This window comes from Chiloscyllium plagiosum, unplaced genomic scaffold, assembly GCF_037043375.1.
Source record: "Chiloscyllium plagiosum isolate Xiang-an unplaced genomic scaffold, Cpla_swu_hap1 HiC_scaffold_9, whole genome shotgun sequence".
Classification (NCBI taxonomy): Eukaryota; Metazoa; Chordata; class Chondrichthyes; order Orectolobiformes; family Hemiscylliidae; genus Chiloscyllium; species Chiloscyllium plagiosum.
This window is the reverse complement of record NW_028270147.1, coordinates 1,413,756-1,433,516: the sequence shown is the minus strand read 5'-3', so window position 1 is coordinate 1,433,516 and position 19,761 is coordinate 1,413,756. Positions and strand designations below refer to the sequence as shown.

Genomic DNA, 19,761 nt, shown 5'->3' with positions numbered 1-19,761 from the left:
CGTCAGGGGAATTGTGGATAGTGTGGAAGGTTGTCAAAGGATACAACGAGATATGGATCAGTTACAGTTATGGGTAGGGAATTTGCAGATGGAATTTAATCTGGATAAATGTGAAATATTGCATTTTGGGAGATCAAATGTTAAAAGAAAGTATACAGTTAATGCCAGGAACCTTAATAGCATTGATGTACAGAGCAATCTTGGTGTCCTATTCCAGACCTCCTTGAAAGTGGCCACGCAAGTGAATAGGGTGGCAAAGAAGGCATATGACTTGTTTGTTTTTATTGGTTGAAGAATTGAGTACGAGAGTCAGGATGTCATGTTGCTGTGTTAGGTTCTTTTCTCGAGGTTTCGCATCCCGAGATGCAATTTGCACACACCAACTTCTGCAAACAGTTAAAGTTTATCAAAGACCATACAAATTAGGTGACCCCCGCCCCAATCCCCAACCCTCCTCGCAGGTGTGCAAAGTCGAGTCAAAGAGGCCCCGAACAAAGAAAACACATCCCCTTTATACAGGTCAGTTTGTAATGCTTACAGGTACTCTGGCCACTCCCTACAGTCACATGCTGCTCAAGTCAACCCCAGCCACTCCCTCACAGTCACATGCCACTCAAGATATGATGCAGTGACCACTTCATCTCCAGATCCAATGTAATGCGAATCAACATTGGTTAGGCCACTGTTGGAATATTGCGTGCAATTCTGGTCTCCTTCCTATCGGAAAGATGTTGTGAAACTTGAATGGGTTCAGAAAATATCTACAAGGATGTTGCTAGGGTTGGAGGATTTGAGCTATAGGGAGAGGCTGAACAGGCTGGGGCTGTTTTCCCTGGAGCGTCGGAGGCTGAGGGATGACCTTATAGAGGTTTACAAAATTATGAGGGGTATGGATAGGATAAATAGACAAAGTCTTTTCCCTGAGGTGGGGGAGTCCAGAACTAGAGGGCATAGGTTTAGGGTGAGAGAGGAAAGATATAAAAGAGACCTAAGGGGCAACGTTTTCACATAGAGGGTGATACGTGTATGGAATGAGCTACCAGAGGAAGTGGTGGAGGCTGGTACAATTGCAACATTTAAAAGGCATTTGGATTGGTATATGAATAGGAAGGCTTTGGAAGGATATGAACTGGATGCTGGCAGGTGGGACTAGATTGGGTTGGGATATCTGGTCGGCGTGGGGTTGGACCGAAGGGTCTGTTTCCATGCTGTAAATCTCTATAACTCTATCCCTTCATGGTCAGATCTGGTGTGAATTGTATTTTTTTTGTAACTATAGGGTGTGGTCAGAATTTCAATTGCAATGTTCCAACTGATTTCTGAATAGATGATGATGATGCAAATGGCTCTCAATGACAAGAGATGGGAAAGTAAACCTCCCACATTCCACCATAAGACAAAGACACACCACCCTACCCTCAGGACTTTCAATTTCTTGCATATCAGCAGAGCGAATGAACTCTTGAACATCATAGTTGCTTTATAAAAATTTTTATTTCGGCACGTTTGGAGTATTGCGTTCAATTCTGGTCACCACGTTACAGGAATGACGTGGAGGTTTTGGAGAGGGTGCAGAACAGGTTTTACCAGGATGCTGCCTGGATTAGCAGGTATGAGCTATAAGGAAAGTCTAGACAGACTTGGGTTGTTTTACCTGAACCAGTGGAGGCTGGGGCAGACCTGATAAACATCTATAAAAAGGGTTGATGGTCAGAATCTTTTTCTCAGAGTTGAAATGTCTAATAAAAAGGGGCATGCATTTAATGGAAGAGAGGGAAAGTCCAAAGGAGACATGAGGGGCAAGTTTGCTTTTAGACAGTGGTAGGTGCCTGGAACATGCTGCCAGGGGTTGTGGTGGAGGCAGATATGATGGGGACTTTTACATAAGCACATGAATAAAGAAGGAATGTAAGGATATGGGTCATGGGCATGCAGAAGGGGTTAGTTTAATTTGGCGTCATGCTCGGCACAACATCGTGGGCCAAAGGGCCTGTTCCTCTATAAAAAATAAGAATCAAAAGAACTGTGGATGCTGTAAATCAGAAACAAATGCAAGTTGCTGGAAAAGTTCAGCAGGTTTGGCAGCATCTGTGAAGAGAATTCAAAGTTCATGCTTGGGGTCTGGTGACCCTTTCTGGTTCTGAGGTCACCGGACTTGAAACGTTAACTTTGATTGCTCTTCACAGATGCTGCCAGACCTGCTGAGCTTTTCTGGCAGCTTCTCCTTTTGGGCCTATTGCTCTAATGTATTGTTCTATGGCAAAAGTGAGGACTACAGATGCTGGAAACCAGAGTTTAGATTAGAGTGGTGCTAGAAAAGCACAGCCGGTCAGGCAGCATCCCGAGGAGCAGGAAAATCGACGTTTTGGGCAAAAGCCCTTCATAGGAATGGAGCTTGAAACTTTGGATATGGAAGGCTCCTTTGGGGCCTTAGATTGAGGTGAGGGAGAAGGTGTGGGTGCAGGTTTTGCAATTCCTGCGGTGGCAGGGGAAGGTGCCAGGACGGGAGGGTGGGTTGTTAGGGGGCGTGCACCTAACCAGGTAGTCACGGAGGGAACGATCTTTGTGGAAAGCGGAAAGGGGTGGGGAGGGAAATATATCTCTGGTGTTGGGGTCCGTTTGGAGGTGGCGGAAATGTTGGCAGATGATGCAGTTTATGCGAAGGTTGGTAGGGTGAAAAGTGAGGACCGGGGGGTTCTGTCCTTGTTACGGTTGAAGGGATGGGGTTTGAGGGTGGAGGTGCAGGAAATGGATGGGATGTGGATGAGATGCGTTGGAGGGCATTTTCAACCACATTGGAAGGGAAATTGTGTCTCTAAGGAAGGAGGCCATCTGGTGTGTTCTGTGTTGGAACTGGTCCTCCTGGGAGCAGATATGGCGGAAGCAGAGGAATTGGGAATATGGGATGGCATTTTTGCAGGAGGTAAGGTGGGAAGAGGTGTAATCCAGGTAGCTGTGGGAGTCAGTGGGTTTGTAAAAAAAAAAGTCACTGTCAAGTCAGTCGTCATTAATGGAGATGGAGAGGTCCAAGAAGGGGAGGGAGGTGTCAGAGATGGTCCAGGTGAGTTTAAGGTCGGGGTGGAATGTGTTTGTGAAGTTAGTGAACTGCTGAACCTCCTCATGGGAGCACGAGGTGGTGCCGATGCAGTCATCAATGTAGCTGAGGAAGAGGTGGGGAGTGGTGCTGGTGTAACTACGGAAGATGGACTGTTCTACGTAGCTGACAAAGAGACAGTCATAGCTGGGTCCCACAGAGGAGACCCCTTTGGTCTGGAGGAAGTGAGAGGTTTTGAAGGTGAAATTGTTAAGGATGAGGACCAATTCAGCCAAACGAATGAGTGTCAGTGGAATGGTACTGTTGGGGACATCGGAAGAGTTAAAAATGGAGGGCTTGGATGCCCTGGTCATGGCGAATGGAGATGAAAAGGGATTGGATGTCCATGGTGAAGATGAGGCGTTGGGGGCCTGGATAACAGAAGTCGTGGAGGGCGTGGGTGGTCTCTCGAATGTATGTGGGGAGTTCCTGGACTAGGGGATAGGACAGTGTCGAAGTACGTAGAGATGAGTTCGGTGGGGCAGGAGCATGCTGAGACAATGGGTTGGCCGGGTGGTCAGGCTTGTGGATCTTGGGAAGGAGGTAGAATCAGGCAATGCGGGGTTCCCAGAATACAAGGTTGGAAGCCGTGGATAGGAGAGCTCCTGAGGTGATGAGGTTCTGTATGGTCTGGGAGATGATGGTTTGGTGATGGGGGGTGGGGTCATGGTCGAGGGGGTGGTATGAAGAGGTGTCTTCGAGTTGCCGTCTGGTTTTGGCAGTGTAGAGGTCAGTGCGCCAAACTACCACTGCACCCCCTTTATCCGCTGGCTTGATGGTGAGGTTAGGATTGGAGCAGAGGGAGTGGAGGGCTGCGCGTTGTGAGGGTGAGAGGTTGGAGTGGGGAAGGGAGCTGGACAGGTTGAGGCAGTTAATGTCTCGGCGGTAGTTGGAAATGAAGAGGTCGAGGCCGGGCAATAGGCCAGCGCGGGGTGTCCAGGTGGATGGAGCATGTTGGAGGTGAGTGAAGCGGTCCTCGGAAGGTAGGCGGGAATCCTGATTGTAAAAGTAAGCTTGGAGGTGGAGGCGGCGGAAGAAATGTTCAACAACACGATGCATATTAAATTCATTGATGCGTGGATGGAGGGGGATAAAGGTAAGGCCTTTGCTGAGGACAGATTGTTTGTCCTCAGTAAGGGGGAGGTCTGGGGGGATGGTGAAAACTTGGCAGGGAGCTAGGACCTGGGGTATGGCTGGAGCTGGGAGTGGGGCAGAGTCTGTAACTGGAGTGGGCGTGATGGTAGGAGAAATATGGGTGGAGTCATGAGCAGGGGTGATGTTCACCTCAGGGTTCTGGGGGGCGGGGATGGTGACAGTTGGATCTGTGGGGGACATGTCAGCAGTATGCAGGTGAGTGGTGTTGGTGGGGGCAGAAGTGGTGGCGAACATGGGGAGGGCGGAAGTCACTGAGCGTGTGACGTCAGCGATGACGTTGGGGGCGGAAGTGATGTTACGTGTGGTGCATGAGGACTTCTGAGGGGCGGACGTGGCCATGATGGGGGCGGAAGTGACATCATCGATGTATTGTTCCATGTACTTCTAAATATATGCTGAGAAATATTCTTCATGTGCGCTGGATAAAACCTCAGTTTACATCAGAATATATACTGACAAATCTCTAAATATACAATGGAAAATACTTATAAGTATAAGATGGGAAACACAGCAAAATATGCTGGGAAAAACCATATTGCACACTGAGATATACCCCTGAATAAAAACTGGGAAACACCACAAAATACATCTAAATATGCATCTGTTCAGCATTGCTCTGTGACGTCCTGTTTGGGTTTCATCATGGCCACTTAGTTCCTCACCTCATTCCAGCCTTTGTTAAAACAGGCTTTCCTGATGAATGTTCCTCGGATGCTACGTGACCTGCTGTGCTTTTCCAGTGCCACACTTTTCAACTCTGACTCTCCAGCATCTGCAGTCCCCACTTTCTCCTTTGCTCATAGACAAAAGAGCTGAATTCCAGAGGTGAGGTGAAAGTGACAGCCCTTGATATCATGGCTGCAGTTGACCAAGTGTGGCGTCAAGGAGCACAAGCAAAATTGGCAGAGGGTAACAGTGGGCAAACTCTCCACTGATTGGAGTTACACAGGGCACTGAGAAAATGGTTGTCTCTGTTGGAGGTCAGTCATTTTAACTCTGGGCAGTTCTGCAGGAATTCTTCAAGATAGTGCCCTAAGCTCAACCATCTTTAGCTGCTTCACCAATGGCCTTTGTTCCATCATAAGGCCAGAAAAGGGGATATTTGCCGATGGTTGCACAATGTTCAGCACCATTCATGATGACTCATACTGAAGCAGTTCAAATGCAACAAGATCTGGACAATATCCAGACTTGGGCTGAAAGCAGCAAGTCACATTCACACCTCACAACTGCCAAGTAATGACCATCTGCAATAAAACAAAATCGAACCACTGCCCCATGACATTCAATGGTGTCAGCAATCTTGAATCCATCATCCTGAAAACCAGGCTTCCAAGAGTTACCTTGCGTGTCTCTGGTTGGCCTGTCCTGTAATGGTAAGTTAGTTGCATTGATGATGTTACCCCGCATGGTAATGAAATGTCTGCATGATAACCCAGCATTTGGTGAGCTAACCAGCTTCCTCGTTCACAACATGATCTGCAGATCTTTGCAAAAACCACAAAGCCACTACAAGAGTTGCATCAGAGGTTAAGAATCCTGCAATAGGTAAGTCATCTTCTGATTCCCTAAAGCCTGTTCACCGTCTACAAGGCACAGTTAGGAGTGTCGAGAGTGTGGTGCTGGAAAAGTACAGCAGGTCAGGCAGCATCCAAGTAGCAGGAGAATCAAAGTGGGCCTAAGCCCTTCATCAGGAGTTAGGAGTGTGGTGGAATACTCCCCACTTGCTTGGATGGGTGTAGCTCCAAAAATAGTTGAGAAGCCTGACACCATCTAAGGTAAAACAGTCCACTTGATTGGCATTACATCCACAAGCATCCACTGCTGCCTCCACCGATACTCAGTAGAAGCACCATATACTATCTTCAAGATGCATTGCAGAAATTCACCAAAGATCCTTAGACAGCACCTTCCAGATCCACAACCACTTCCATCAGAAGGACATGAGCAGCAAGTACAAGGGAACTCCATCGCATGCAAGTTCTTTTCCAAGTCATTTGCCATTCTGATTTCGAAAAATATTGCTATTTTTTCACTGTCTCTGCAATCAGAATCTTGGAATTCTCTCAGTAAGAGCATAATGGGTCAACCTACAGGCCATGGACTGCAGTGGTTCAAGAAGGCAGCCCACCATCACCTTCTCAAGGGCAACTAGAGACAAGCGATAAATACTGGCCAGCCAGCGATGCCCAAGTTCCACAACTGAAGAAAAAATGTACTCTTGTATATAGATTATCAAGCTCTGGGGATTTGTCAGCCTTCAATCCCATCAAATTATCCAATGCATTTTTCTACTTAATTTTCTTACTCTTCAAATTAAATAATTAAAAGATATGAAGCTATTGCAGGAAACTGGTTTTGCAATTGTTAAATGGCAGAGCAGGCCTGAGGGGCCAAATGGCTTACTCCGTTCCTGTTTTCTTTAGCGTTATAAATCAGATCTGAGGGAGAGCTTTTATTACACAGTGCGTGGTAATGACTGATTCAGTAACTGACTGCTGAGGAGGGTGGTGGAAGCAGGAGACAAAGACTGGTTCCAAAAGGAAATAGGATGGGCCCTTGTGGGAAATCTACTTGCAGAGCTATGGATATTCATGCATTTGCTTTTCAAACAAACATCGTGCAAATCTGCTTTTTCTCCCACACCTTTTCACACTATTTTTATGCATTTAATCATACAATGCTTTCTTGAATGCCTCAATTGAACCAGCCTCCACCACATTTCCAGGCAATATATTCCACACTCGGCCTACTCACTGTGCTAACATTTTTCTCACATCACCCTTCCTTTTTTTTTGCACGTCACTTTAAATCTATGCCCTCTTGTTCTTATACCTTTTACAAGCAGGACCAGCTTCTCCCTATTCTATCCAGCTTGCTCAAGATTTTGGAAATCTCTATTAAATCTGCTCTCAGCCTCCTACTCTCCAAGGAAAACGGTCCCAACTTTTACAATCTATACTCGTAACTTAAGTTTCTTGTTCCTGGAACCTTTTCGTAAATTGCTTCTCCATTCTCTCTGATGTTTTCACATCTTACCTCTAGAGTGGTGCCCTCAATCGTATACAGTACTCCAGCTGCAGTCAAACAGGTGTCTTAGACAAATTCAAAATCACCTCATTGCTCTTAGAGTCAGCATGGAGACAGACCCTTCGGTCCAACCCGTCCATGCTGACCAGATATCCCAACTAAATCTAGTCCCAACTAAATCTAGTCCCACCTGCCAGCACACGGCCCATATCCCTCCAACCCTTCCGAATTCATATACCTATCCAAATGCCTCTTAAATGTACCAATTGTACCAGCCTCCACCACTTTCTCTGGCAGTTCATTCCATACACGTACCACCCTCTGTGTGAAAATGTTGCCCCGTAGGTCTCTTTTATATCTTTCCCCTCTCACCCTAAACCTATGCCTTCTAGTTCTGGACTCCCCGACCCCAGGGAAAAGACTTTGCCTATTTATCCTATCCATGCCCCTCATAATTTTGTAAACCTCTATAAGGTCACCCCTCAGCCTCCGACGCTCCAGGGAAAACAGCCCCAGCCTGTTCAGCCTCTCCCTGTAGCTCAGATCCTCCAACCCTGGCAACATCCTTGTAAATCTTTTCTGAACCCTTTCAAGTTTCGCAACATTTTTCCAATAGGAAGGAGACCAGACTGCACACAATATTCCAACAGTGGCCTAACCAATGTCCTGTACAGCCACAACATGACCTCCCAACTCCCGTACTCAGTACTTTGACCAATAAAAGAAAGCATACCAAATGCCTTCTTCACTATCCTATCTACCTGTGACTCAACTTTCAAGGAGTTATGAATCTGCAGTCCAAGCAACTTTGTTCAGCAACACTCGGTAGGACCTTACCATTAAGTGTATAAGTTCTGCTAAGATTGCTTTCCCAAAATGCAGCATCTCGCATTTATCTGAATTAAACTCCATCTGCCACTTCTCAGCCCATTGGCCCATCTGGTCAAGATCCTGTTGTAATCTGAGGTAACCTTCTTCGCTGTCCACTACACCTCCAATTTTGATGTCATCTGCAAACTTACTAACTCTCCCTCTTAGGCTCGCATCCAAATCATTTATGTAAATGTTAAAAAGTGGAGGACCCAGCACCGATCCTTGTGGCACTCCTCTGGTCACAGGCCTCCAGTCTGAAAAACAACCCTCCTACAGCTCAGCGAGCAAACCTACCCTAAACCTCAACCTGAGCTACAAACCTTGCAACAACCCTCCGTCACCACCCTCTGTCTTCTACCTTTGAGCTAGTTCTGTATCCAATTGGCTAGTTCTCCCTCTATTCCTTGAGAACTACTGTTGCTAACCAGTCTCCCATGGGGAACCTTGTCAAACGCCTTATTGATGTCAATATAGATCACATCTACCACTCTGCCCTCATCAATCCTCTTTGTTACTTCTTTGAAAAACTCAATCAAGTTTGTGAGACATGATTTCCCAAGTACAAAGCCATGTTGACTATCCCTAATCAGTCTTTGCCTTTCCAAAGACATGTACATCCTGTCCCTCAGGATTCCCTCCAACAACTTGTCCACCACCGACGTCAGGCTCACTGGTCTATAATTCCCTGGCTTGTCCTTACCACCCTTCTTAAACAGTGGCACCACGTTAGTCATCCTCACCTATGACTATCGATGATACAAATATCTCAGCAAGAGGCCCAGCAATTACTTCTCTAGCTTCCCACAGAATTCTAGGGTACACCTGGTCAGGTCCTGGGGATTTATCCACCTTTATGCATTTCAAGACATCCAGCACTTTGGAAGGTGTCACCATCTATTTTCCTACATTCTATATCTTCCATATCCCTCTTAAGTACACTCCTACTGCCTTTATAGTTTTCTAAGGATTCACTCTTGTCCTCTCTTTTTTAATAAAGTTGAGAACACAACACAAAATTAACTTCTCTCTCCATCTGTCCTGCTACCTTCAATGATCTGTGCATGCTTACACCGAGAGAGGACGGGAAAGGTTGAGACTGAGAGTCCTTCATGGTAGCCTAAGCTGGTGCAGGAATCGAACACACGCTGTTGACATTACTCTGCATTGCAAACCAGCCATTCAGCCACCTGAAATAACTGACTACTTATGTCACGACTAATCCTATTGTGAACATTTTTTTTCTTATTGTTACGCACCAGGCCACATCCCGTCAAAACATTTCAAGAAAGTAGCCCAGACCCCATCTAACCCTCTGATTATCTTATATGTCTCAATTAAGTCACGTCTTCTCTTTAACAAAAACAGCCTCAAGTTCCTCAGCCTTTCCTCATAAGACCTTCCCTCCATACCAGGCAACATCCTGTTAAATCTCCTCTGAACCTTTTCTAATGCTTCCACATCCTTCCTATAATGCGGCGACCCAGAACTGTATGCGATAATCAAAGTGCGGTCGCAACAGGGTTTTGTACAGCTGCAACTCAATCCTCCGACATGTAAAGCTAACATACTTATGCCTTCTTAACAACCCTATCAACCTCGGTGGCAACTTGAAGGGATTTATGTACATGGACACCGAGATCTGTCTGCTCATCCACGCTACCAAGATATCATAAGCCCAGCACTCTGTATTCCTTCCAAAGTGAATCACCTCACACTTTTCCGCATTAAACACCATTCACCACCTCTCAGCCCAGCTCTGCAGTTTACCCTTGTCCATTTGTAACCCGCAACATCCTTTGATACTGTCCACAACTCTACTGACCTTAGTGTCATCTGCAAATTGTACTAACCCATCCTTCTTCGCCCTCATCCAGGTCATTTATAAAAAATGACGAACAGCAGTGGACCCAAAACAGATCTTTGCAGTACACCACTAGTAACTGAACTCCAGGATGAACATTTCCCATCAACCACCACCCTCTGTCTTCTTACAACTAGCCAATTTCTGATCCAAACCGCTAAAGCACCCTCAATCCCATTCCTATGTATTTTGTGGTTGACCACTTCGGAGGGGAAACTGCGGTCTTTGAAGAAGGAGGCCATTTGAGTTGTTTGGTAGTGGAATTGGTCCTCCTGGGAGCAGATGCAGTGGAGGCAGAGGAATTGGGAATATGGGATGGCATTTTTACAGAGGGCAGGGTGGGAGGAGGTGTAATCTTGGTAGCTGTGGGAGTCGGTCGGTTTACAGTAAATGTCTGTGTTGAGTTGGTCGCCCGAGATAGAAATGGAGAGGTCTAGGAAGGGGAGGGAGGTGTCTGAGCCGGTCCAGGTAAACTTGAGGTCGGGGTGGAAGATGTGAGTAAAGTGAATGAACTGTTCAACCTCCACATGGGAGCACGAGGTAGCGCCAATACAATCATCGATGTAGCGGAGGAAAAGGTGGGGGGTGGTGCCAGTGTAGCTGCGGAAGATGGACTGTTCCACATATCCGACGAAGAGGCAGGCATAGCTGGGGCCCATGCGGGTGCCCATGGCTACTCCTTTGGTTTGGAGGAAGTGGGAGGATTGGAAGGCGAGTTAGGGTTAGGGCCTGCTGTGTTTTTCCAGCACCACATTTTCAACTCTGGTACTCCAGCATCTGCAGTCCTCACTTTCTCCTATGTATTTTGTGCATTAGCCTGGCTTCCCAGTGCTTTTCTTAACCCACCAACTCTGATTTCACATGGCCTACTTTATTGCAGTGAAAACAGTGGAGCTTTTTAACTTCTGTTTCCCCTTCAAGGGTTTCCTTTTAAGTTATCCTTCGGATCTTCACCAAGACTTACCTTTCCCTTTCCAGGTGAGGATTTCTCTTTTTCCCCCAAATTCTACCTCTCACTAATTGAAATTGATTTTGGAAGCCGAACTTTGATTTATGGACCAACTCATAACCATCAGCCATTTCAGCTGCTAATCTTACTGTTTTGACTCTCTGCTCTTCCATTGTGGTTCTTAGTACTTCAGAAAGTGAATTTTTGAACTCCTGTCGAAGTGCCAGTTTCTTTTCTGCACTGTTCTGCTTTTAATTGTAATTCAAACTGTTTCATTTCTGTTGTCCTTTCCTTGTCTTTTGCTTCATTTTCAATTGAAATTTAACCATCTCTAAAGATTCTGATGGGGTTTCCAGCAAATTTAAATGTTGACCTATTGCTTTAATTATCTCTCTTTTCCTCATGGAAGGAGACGGCTCCAACTTCAGTTTGTCTGCTAATTCCAGCAGTTTGGCCTTAATCGCCTTTTGCAAACCCCCCAAAGTCACTTATTCCACCTTCAGAAAATGTTTGGTGACTGAAATAACCATTGCTATCCCAAGCGCTGTTTAAACCAACCAAATTCAATACCGGGAACAAAAGACACTTTCAAGTACTTCAAGCCCGACAACCCTAATCCCAATTTGGAATTACAGAGCAAATCCCAGATGATCCCCAATCTGTTATGGACCAGGCCAGACCCCCTCAAAACATTTCTAGAATGTAGCCCAGACCCTAACGTTGCTAGTTGTTTTAAGCAGGTATAACTGGGATATTCAGGAGAGATGCAGCTGGTCAAATCACTAAGTTTTAAACAGAACAGAATTTTTATCTAAAAGATTACCGAATGAAACACAAACAAAAGAGAATAGAATACTGACTAATTTAACTTAGCCAAAAACCCAACAGACCATCCCCACTTAATGATGCCATTCTTAATACTTGCAACAATTCTCATAAACACCCCTTGGCACAAAAGGTAAAATCAAACACAGGGTCCTACAGACGAGATGTCAGAGAGGATCAGCAAGGACCTGCTTCTTTCATGTAGTTGTTTCTTGGATCAGCAGCCTCAAAACTGCCTGACTGCTTTCAGTGAATAGCCAGACCAAACCAGAGTAAAAAACTGAGCTGGGAGAACTGGCCGCTCCCCTTTCATTGTACAATTTTTTTTAAAACTTGAAAGCCTTTTGCCTGAAGCAGAATCTGTTAGCTGTAACCAAATTGGCCCTAAAATCCATCCAACTTAGACTTTTATGACCTCCCTGGGGGGAAAAAAAAGCTAAGGACAACATAATCTTTTTAAAGAAGCATCATCATCACATATTTCATTCATCATTCATTGATTCATGTGGGTGTCGTTGGCTAGGCCAGCATTCGTTGCCCATCTCTAATTACCTAAATGGCAATTTAGAGACATTGCTGGGGGCCTAGAGTCATGTCGACCAGACCAGTTTTGTTGCCTACAGGGCATTAGTGAGCCAGATGGCTTTTTCCATCAGTCGGCAGTGGATTCTTGATCATCATTCAACTTTTTGTTCTAGATATTATTGGACATAAATTCCTCAGAACATTACCTGGGTTTCCAGATTATTAGTCTAGCAATAATAGCACTAGGCCATCACCTCCTGATTAAGAAGCCCAGGGCTTGTGGTAGCTCTGGGAGCCAGTTCTGAGGGACTGTGGGAGCAGCGGCACTGAGTTGCAACAGAGTCGCTGCTGAGAAGTGACTAAGGAGAATTCTGCGAGGAGTCAGCTCAGTCACCAGCAGTTGCCCAGGAGTGAATAAAAGGGAGGCAACCTCTACTGGGAGTGGAAATGTGTTGCTGGAAAAGCGCAGCAGGTCAGGCAGCATCCAGGGAACAGGAGAATCGACGTTTCGGGCATAAGCCCTTCTTCAGGAATGAGGAAAGTTTGTCCAGCAGGCTAAGATAAAAGGTAGGGAGGAGGGACTTGGGGGAGGGGCGTCGGAAATGTGATAGGTGGAAAGAGGTCAAGGTGAGGGTGATAGGTCAGACTGGGGTGGGGGCGGAGAGGTCGGGAAGAAGATTGCAGGTTAGGAAGGCGGTGCTGAATTTGATGGATTTGACTGAGACAGGGTGGGGGGAGGGGAAATGAGGAAACTGGTGAAATCCGAGTTCATCCCTTGTGGTTGGAGCGTTCCTTGCCGGAAGATGAGGCGTTCTTCCTCCAACCGTCGTTTTGTTGTGGTCTGACGATGGAGGAGTCCAAAGACCTGCATATCCTTGGTGGGCTGGGAGGGGGAATTGAAATGTTGAGCTACAGGGTGGTTGGGTTGGTTGTTCCGGGTGTCCCAGAGGTGTTCTCTGAAACGCTCCGCAAGTAGCCGGCCTGTCTCCCCAATATAGAGGAGGCCACATCGGGTGCAGAGGATGCAATAGATGATATGTGTGGAGGTGCAGGTGAATCTGTGGCGGATATGGAAGTTTCCTTTGGGGCCTTGGAGGGAGGTGAGGGGGGAGGTGTGGGCGCAAGTCTTGCAGCTCCTGCGGTTGCAGGGGAAGGTGCCGGGAGTGGAGGTTGGGTTGGTGGGGGGTGTGGATCTGACGAGGGAGTCACGGAGAGAGTGGTCTTTACGGAATGCTGATAGGGGAGGGGAGGGAAATATATCCTTGGTGGTGGGGTCCGTTTGGAGGTAGCAGAAATTACGGCGGATGATGCGCTGTACATGAAGATTGGTGGAGTGGTAGGTGAGGACCAGTGGGGTTCTGTCCTGGTAGCGGTTGGAGGGGCAGGGTTCAAGGGCGGAGGAGCGGGAAGTGGAAGAGATGCGGTGGAGGGCATCGTCGACCACGTCGGGGGGGAAATTGCGGTCCTCACTTTCTCCTCTACTGGGAGTGGCCCTTTTCAGAAGGCAGCTTTACGATGGAAGTGCTGCTGGTGGTTTAAGTGTGGTCTTTGGTGAATACAGTGCTTCGGTGACAAGGGTGATCAGCAATGAGGTAAGGGCAAGATATGATTCTGTTCTTGGTCTTACTGTGAAAGGGCAAAGATGCCAGTTAGGCAGTGGTGTGCATCTGCCACATGTAGGAGATCAAGGAACTGTTTAGTGTTCGTGACAACTATATGTGAAGAAGTGTAACAAGATGCAGATCCTCACAGTCCAAATGGTTTGATTGGAGAGCCAGTTGGAGACACTAAGGAGCAAACGGGGCAGAGAGTGTGATCGACATTAGTTACAGTGATATGGCCACACCACAGGTTCATAGAACATATAGAACATAGAACATTACAGCGCAGTACAGGCCCTTTGGCCCTTAATGTTGCGCAGCCCTGTCATACTAATCTGAAGCCCATCCCACCTACACTATTCCATGTACGTCCATATGCCTGTCCAATGACAACTTAATGCACTTAAACTTGGCGAATCTACTACTGTTGCAGGCAAAGCATTCCATATCCTTACTACTCTCTGAATAAAGAAGCTACCTCTGACATCTGTCTTATATCTATCTCCCCCTCACTTTAAAGTTGTGTCCCCTTCTATTTGCCGTCCCCATACTTGGAAAAAGGCTCTCCCTGTCCACCCTATCTAACCCTCTGATTATCTTGTATGTCTCTATTATGTCACCTCTCAACCTTCTCTCTAACGAGAACAGCCTCAAGGCCCTCAGCCTTTCCTTGTAAGACATTCCTTCCATACCAGGCAACATCCTAGTAAATCTCCTCTGCACCCTTTCCAAAGCTTCCACATCCTTCTTATAATGCGGTGACCAGAACTGTACACTACACTCCAAGTGTGACCGTACCAGAGGTTCAGTTAGGTAGATAGGTGACTGTCAGGAGAGGTAGGCAGGTAGTGCAGGATTCTCCTGTGGCTATTCCCTTCTCAAACAGGTATACTATTTTGGAAACTTGTGGGAGGCTAGCCTCTCAGGGGAGTACAACAACTGCAGCTAAGCCTGTGGCATCATGACTGGCTCAGCTGGAGAGACCAGGTTGGGCAAATGCCAAGCGAATGTTAGTGGTGTGGGACAGAGGGGCACAGACTCGCATTTCTGTGGCTGCGATCGTGACTCCAGGATGTTTTTTTGCCTTACTAGTGCCAGGTTCTATGTCTCTGATCAGTTACGTGAAATACTTAAGAGGGAGGGCGAGCAGACAGAGCTTGTCGTACATATCGAAAGAAAAAAGGAATTAGATCCTAAGGACTGATTATAGGGAGTTAGACAGAAGGTTAAAATGCTGGACCTCAAAGTTCTAATTTCTGGACTAGTTCCAGTGCAATCTGTTAGCAAGAGTAGGAATAGGAGGATTTGGCAGATGTGTGTGGCTTGAGAGCTGGTGCATGGGGCAGATTCAGATTCAGATCCTTGGATCCTTGGTGTCAGAGAAATTTGCCCAATAAGTTAGAGGTCACAAAGCACAGTTCAAAGTGAAATTGACAAACAGTTTATTAGTACGGCGATATTACGGAAGAGAAAATTTCTAAGCTGAAACAGCACAGACGGTCTGCCCAGGCAGTTGAGAAGTCTCTTCCCCGACCTGAGGATGAAGCCAGTTTTTATAATAATCCTATACAATTTTGACAGAGTGGCGAGGAGAGAAGTGGAGTGAAGTGAGGGCTGCCAGGAAGGTTACAGCTTAATTTATATTTGGGCAATGGCTAAACCTGAGATACTACACGTGTAGTATCTCCCTCCCGTCCCCTCTTCCTCTAACTGGAAGAAAAGACTATGTAAGGTAAGGCTTTTATTTTTCTCTTTATCTTTCTTTTTCATATATTTAAGTGCATTGTTTGGTTTTAGTTAGTTCATATAAAGCTAAGCTAAGCTTACTGGCAGGGGACCTCAGACCTGTGGCATGTGCCTCTTGCTTGATGTGTCTGACGTTCCTGACTCTTACACTTGCAAGGAGTGTGTCCAGCTGCAGTCCTTGTTTGACTGCATGACAGCTCTGAAGCTTCGGATGAACTCACTGTGGAGCATCCGCGATGTTGAGGAGTCGTAGATAGCACGTTTAGTGAACTGGTCACACCGCAGGTTAAAATTGCTGAGGGAGACCATGAACGGGTGACCAAAAGACAGAAAAAGGGTAGGAAGGCAGTGCAGGTGTCCCCTGCGGTCAGCTCCCTCCAAAACAGGTATACCGTTTTGGATACTGTTCCGGGGAGATGGCTCACCAGGGGAGTGCAGCAGTTGCCAGGATCATGGCACCGTGGCGGGCACTGCTGTTCAGAAGGGCAGGAAAAAGACTCGTAGGGCCATAGTTATAAGGGATTCTATTGTGAGGAGAGTAGATACACAATTCTGTGACCGAAAACGGGATTCCTGGATGGTATGTTGCCTCCCAGGTGCTCAGGTCAGGGATGTCACTGATCAGTTGCAGAGCATTCTAAAAGGGGAGGGTGAACAGCCAGTTGTCTTGGTGCATATAGGCACCAATGATATAAGTAGAAAAGGAGATGAGGTCCTGAAAGAAGAATTCAGGGAGCTCGGAGAAAAGTTCAAGAGGAGGACCTCAAAGGTAGTCATCTCAGGATTACTACCAGTGCCACGTGCTAGCCAGCATAGAAATGAAAAAATAGGCAGGATGAATACGTGGCTTGAGAGATGGTGTAGGAGGGAGAGGTTCAGATTTGTTGGACATTGCAACCGATTCTGGGGAAGGTGGGACTATTACAAAGTGGACGGTCTACATCTGAACCAGAGTGGAATCAATGTCCTTGGAGGAGTTTTTGCTACTGTTGGAGAGGTTTTAAACTAACGTGGCAGGGGGCTGGGGACCAGAAGATAAAGCAAGTAGGCAGCGAGGTGGAGACTGGAGATTGTAAGAATCATGAAGATAGCATTAATAAAGGGAAGAGTAGGCAGAGAGCAGATGAGCACAAAAAAACTGGTGGCCTGAAATGCATCTACTTTAATGCAAGGAGTATAGTGTGTAAGGCAGATGAACTTAGGGCTTGGATTGGTGCCTGGGATTAGATTCCCTTCCATGTGGAAACAAGCCCTTCGGCCCACCAAGTTCACACCGACCCTCCGAAGAACAACCCACCCAGACCTATTCCCATAAATTTACCCCTGCACCTAACAGTACGGGCAACTCACCTAACCTGCAAATATTTGGGCTGTGGGAGGAAACTAGCACCCGGAGGAAACCCACCCGGACACGGGGAGAATATGCAAACTCCACACAGACAGTTGTCCGAGGCGGGAATTGAACACGGATCCTTGGTGCTATGAGGCAACAGTGCTAACCACTGAGCCACCATGCCGCCCATGTTATTGTATGTCGTTATTGCAATCACAGAGACTTGGTTGAAGGAAGAGCATGATAATTGGCAATTAAATGTTCCAGGATATAGATGCTTCAGACAGGACAGGGAGGGAAGTAAAAGGGGGGAGTGGAGTTGCATTGCTGGTCAAGGACGATATCACGGCTGTGCTAAAGGAGCACACTGTGGAAGTCTTGGGTAGTAAGGCACTATGGGTAGAGCTGAGAAATAAGAAGGGTGCAGTTACACTGTTGGGGCTGTATTACAGGCCTCCCAACAATGAGTGTGAGGTAGAAGAACAAATGGGACAGAATTTGTAAGAAGCGTCCAGGAAAGTTTTCTACAGCAATATGTTAGTACTGCTGACAAGGGAAGGAGCCATATTGGACCTGGTACTGGGGATCGAGCCAGGACAGGTGGTAGAAGTTGCGATGGGGGATTTCTTTGGGAAAAATGTGTGCCTTCTTAACAGCACTATCAACCTGAGTGGCAACTTTCAGGGATCTATGTACACAGACTCCAAGATCCCTCTGCACATTCACACTACCAAGAATCTTTCCATTGTCCCAGTATTCTGCCTTCCATTTATTCTTCCCAAAGTGCATCACCTCACATTTAGCTGCATTGAACTCCATTTGCCACCTCTCAGCCCAATTCTGCAGTTTATCCAAGTCCCCCTGCAACCTGTAGAATTCTTCCAAACTGTCCACTATTCCACTGACTTTATTGACGTCTGCAAATTTACTAATCCATCCACCTATGCCTGCGTCTAAGTCACTTATGAAAATGACAAACAGCAGTGCTCCCAAAACAGATCCTTGGGGCACACCACTAGTAACCGGAATACAAGCTGAATATTTTCCAACAACCATTATTTGCTGCCTTCTTTCAGAAAGAAGTTTCTAATCCAAACTGCTAAATCATCCTCAATACATGCCTCTGCATTTTCTTCAACAGCCTACTATGTGGAACCTTATCAAAGGCTTTACTGAAGTCCATGTATACCATGTCAACTGCCCTACCCTCATCTACATGCTTGGTCACCTTCTCAAAAAACTCAATGAGGTTTGTGAGATACGACATGCCCTTGATGAAACCATGTTGACTATCTGAAATCAAATTGTTGCTTGCTAGATGGCTATAAATCTTATCTCTTACAATCCTTTCCAAAACCTTTCCTATAACACAAGTAAGGCTCACTGGTCTATAATTACCTGAGTCATCTCTACTGCCCTTCTTGAGCAAGGGCACAACATTTGCAATCCTCCAGTCCTCTGGTACTAAACCTGTAGACAATGACGACTCAAATATCAAAGGCTCTGCTATCTCTTCCCTAGCTTCCCGTTGAATCCTCGGATAAATCCCATCCGGCCCAGGGGACGTCTCTACTTTCATCCTTCTAGAATTGATAACACCTGTTCATAACTAACCTCGATCCTTTCTAATCTAGTACCTTTACCTCACTCTTCTCCTCTACAACATTCTCATTTTCCTGAGTGAGAAATGTTCATTTGACACCTCTCTGATCTCCACAGGGTCCACACTCAACTTTCCATTTCTGTCTTTGACTGGCCCTATTCCTACCCTGGTCAACCTTTTATTCCTCATATATCTATAGAAAGCTTTAGGGTTCTCCTTTATTCTGTTTGCTAAAGACTGCTCATGTCCTCTCTTTGCTCTTCTTAACTCTCTCTTTAAATTCTTCCTAGCTGATCTGTAGCTCTCCATCGCCTCGTCTGAACCATCTTGCATCATCAACACATAAGCATCTTTCTCTGCTTAACAAGAGATGCAATTTCTGTAGTGAACCACGGTTCCTGTACCTTATCACTTCCTCCCTGCCTGACAGGGACATACCTGTCAAGGACACACAATATCTGTTCCTTAAACCAGCTCCACTTTTCCATTGTCTGCATCCCCTGCATTTTGCTACCCCATTCTATGCATCCTAATTCTTGCCTAAATGCATTATAATTGCCCTTGCCCCATTGATAACTCTTGACCTGTGGCATGTACCTATCCCTTTCCATCGCTAAACTAAATGTAACTGAGGGGTTTAGGGTGTAGGTTTGCTCGCTGAGCTGTATGTTTGATATCCCGACGTTTCATTACCTGGCTCGGTAACATCATCAGTGGCGACCTCCGAGTGAGGCAAAGCTGTTGTCTCCTGCTTTCTATTTATATCTTTCTCCTGGATGGGGTTCCTGGGGTTTGTGGTGATGTCATTTCCTGTTCGTTTTCTGAGGGGTTGATAGATGGCATCTAGGTCTATGCGTTTGTTTATGGCGTTGTGGTTGGAGTGCCAGGCCTCGAGGAATTCTCTGGCATGTCTTTGCTTAGCCTGTCCCCAGGATAGATGTGTTGTCCCAATCAAAATGGTAGTTTTTTTCATCCATGTGTAGGGCAACGAGGGAGAGAGGGTCGTGTCTTTTTGTGGCTAGCTGGTGTTCGTGTATCCTGGTGGCTAACTTTCTTCCTGTTTGTCCTACGTAGTATTTGTGGCAGTCCATGCATGGAATTTTGTAGATGACGTTGGTTTTGTCCATGGGTTGTACTGGGTCTTTTAAGTTTGTTAGTTTTTGTTT

General features: G+C 46.3%; 1 protein-coding gene across 5 annotated transcripts in view; it reads left to right on the top strand.

The window, feature by feature from the left end:
• The window catches only part of henmt1 (HEN methyltransferase 1), a 113,073-nt gene that overhangs the window by 21,865 nt on the left and 71,447 nt on the right, over positions 1-19,761 (top strand). Inside the window, exon 1 of one of the 5 annotated variants that reach the window (XM_087990335.1) lies at positions 15,523-15,645. The exons of the other annotated variants lie outside the window; for them this stretch is intronic. The gene's annotated coding sequence lies outside the window, so the exon portion shown is untranslated. Of the gene's footprint in view, positions 1-15,522; positions 15,646-19,761 lie in introns of those variants that run through there. 5 annotated transcript variants of the gene reach the window in all.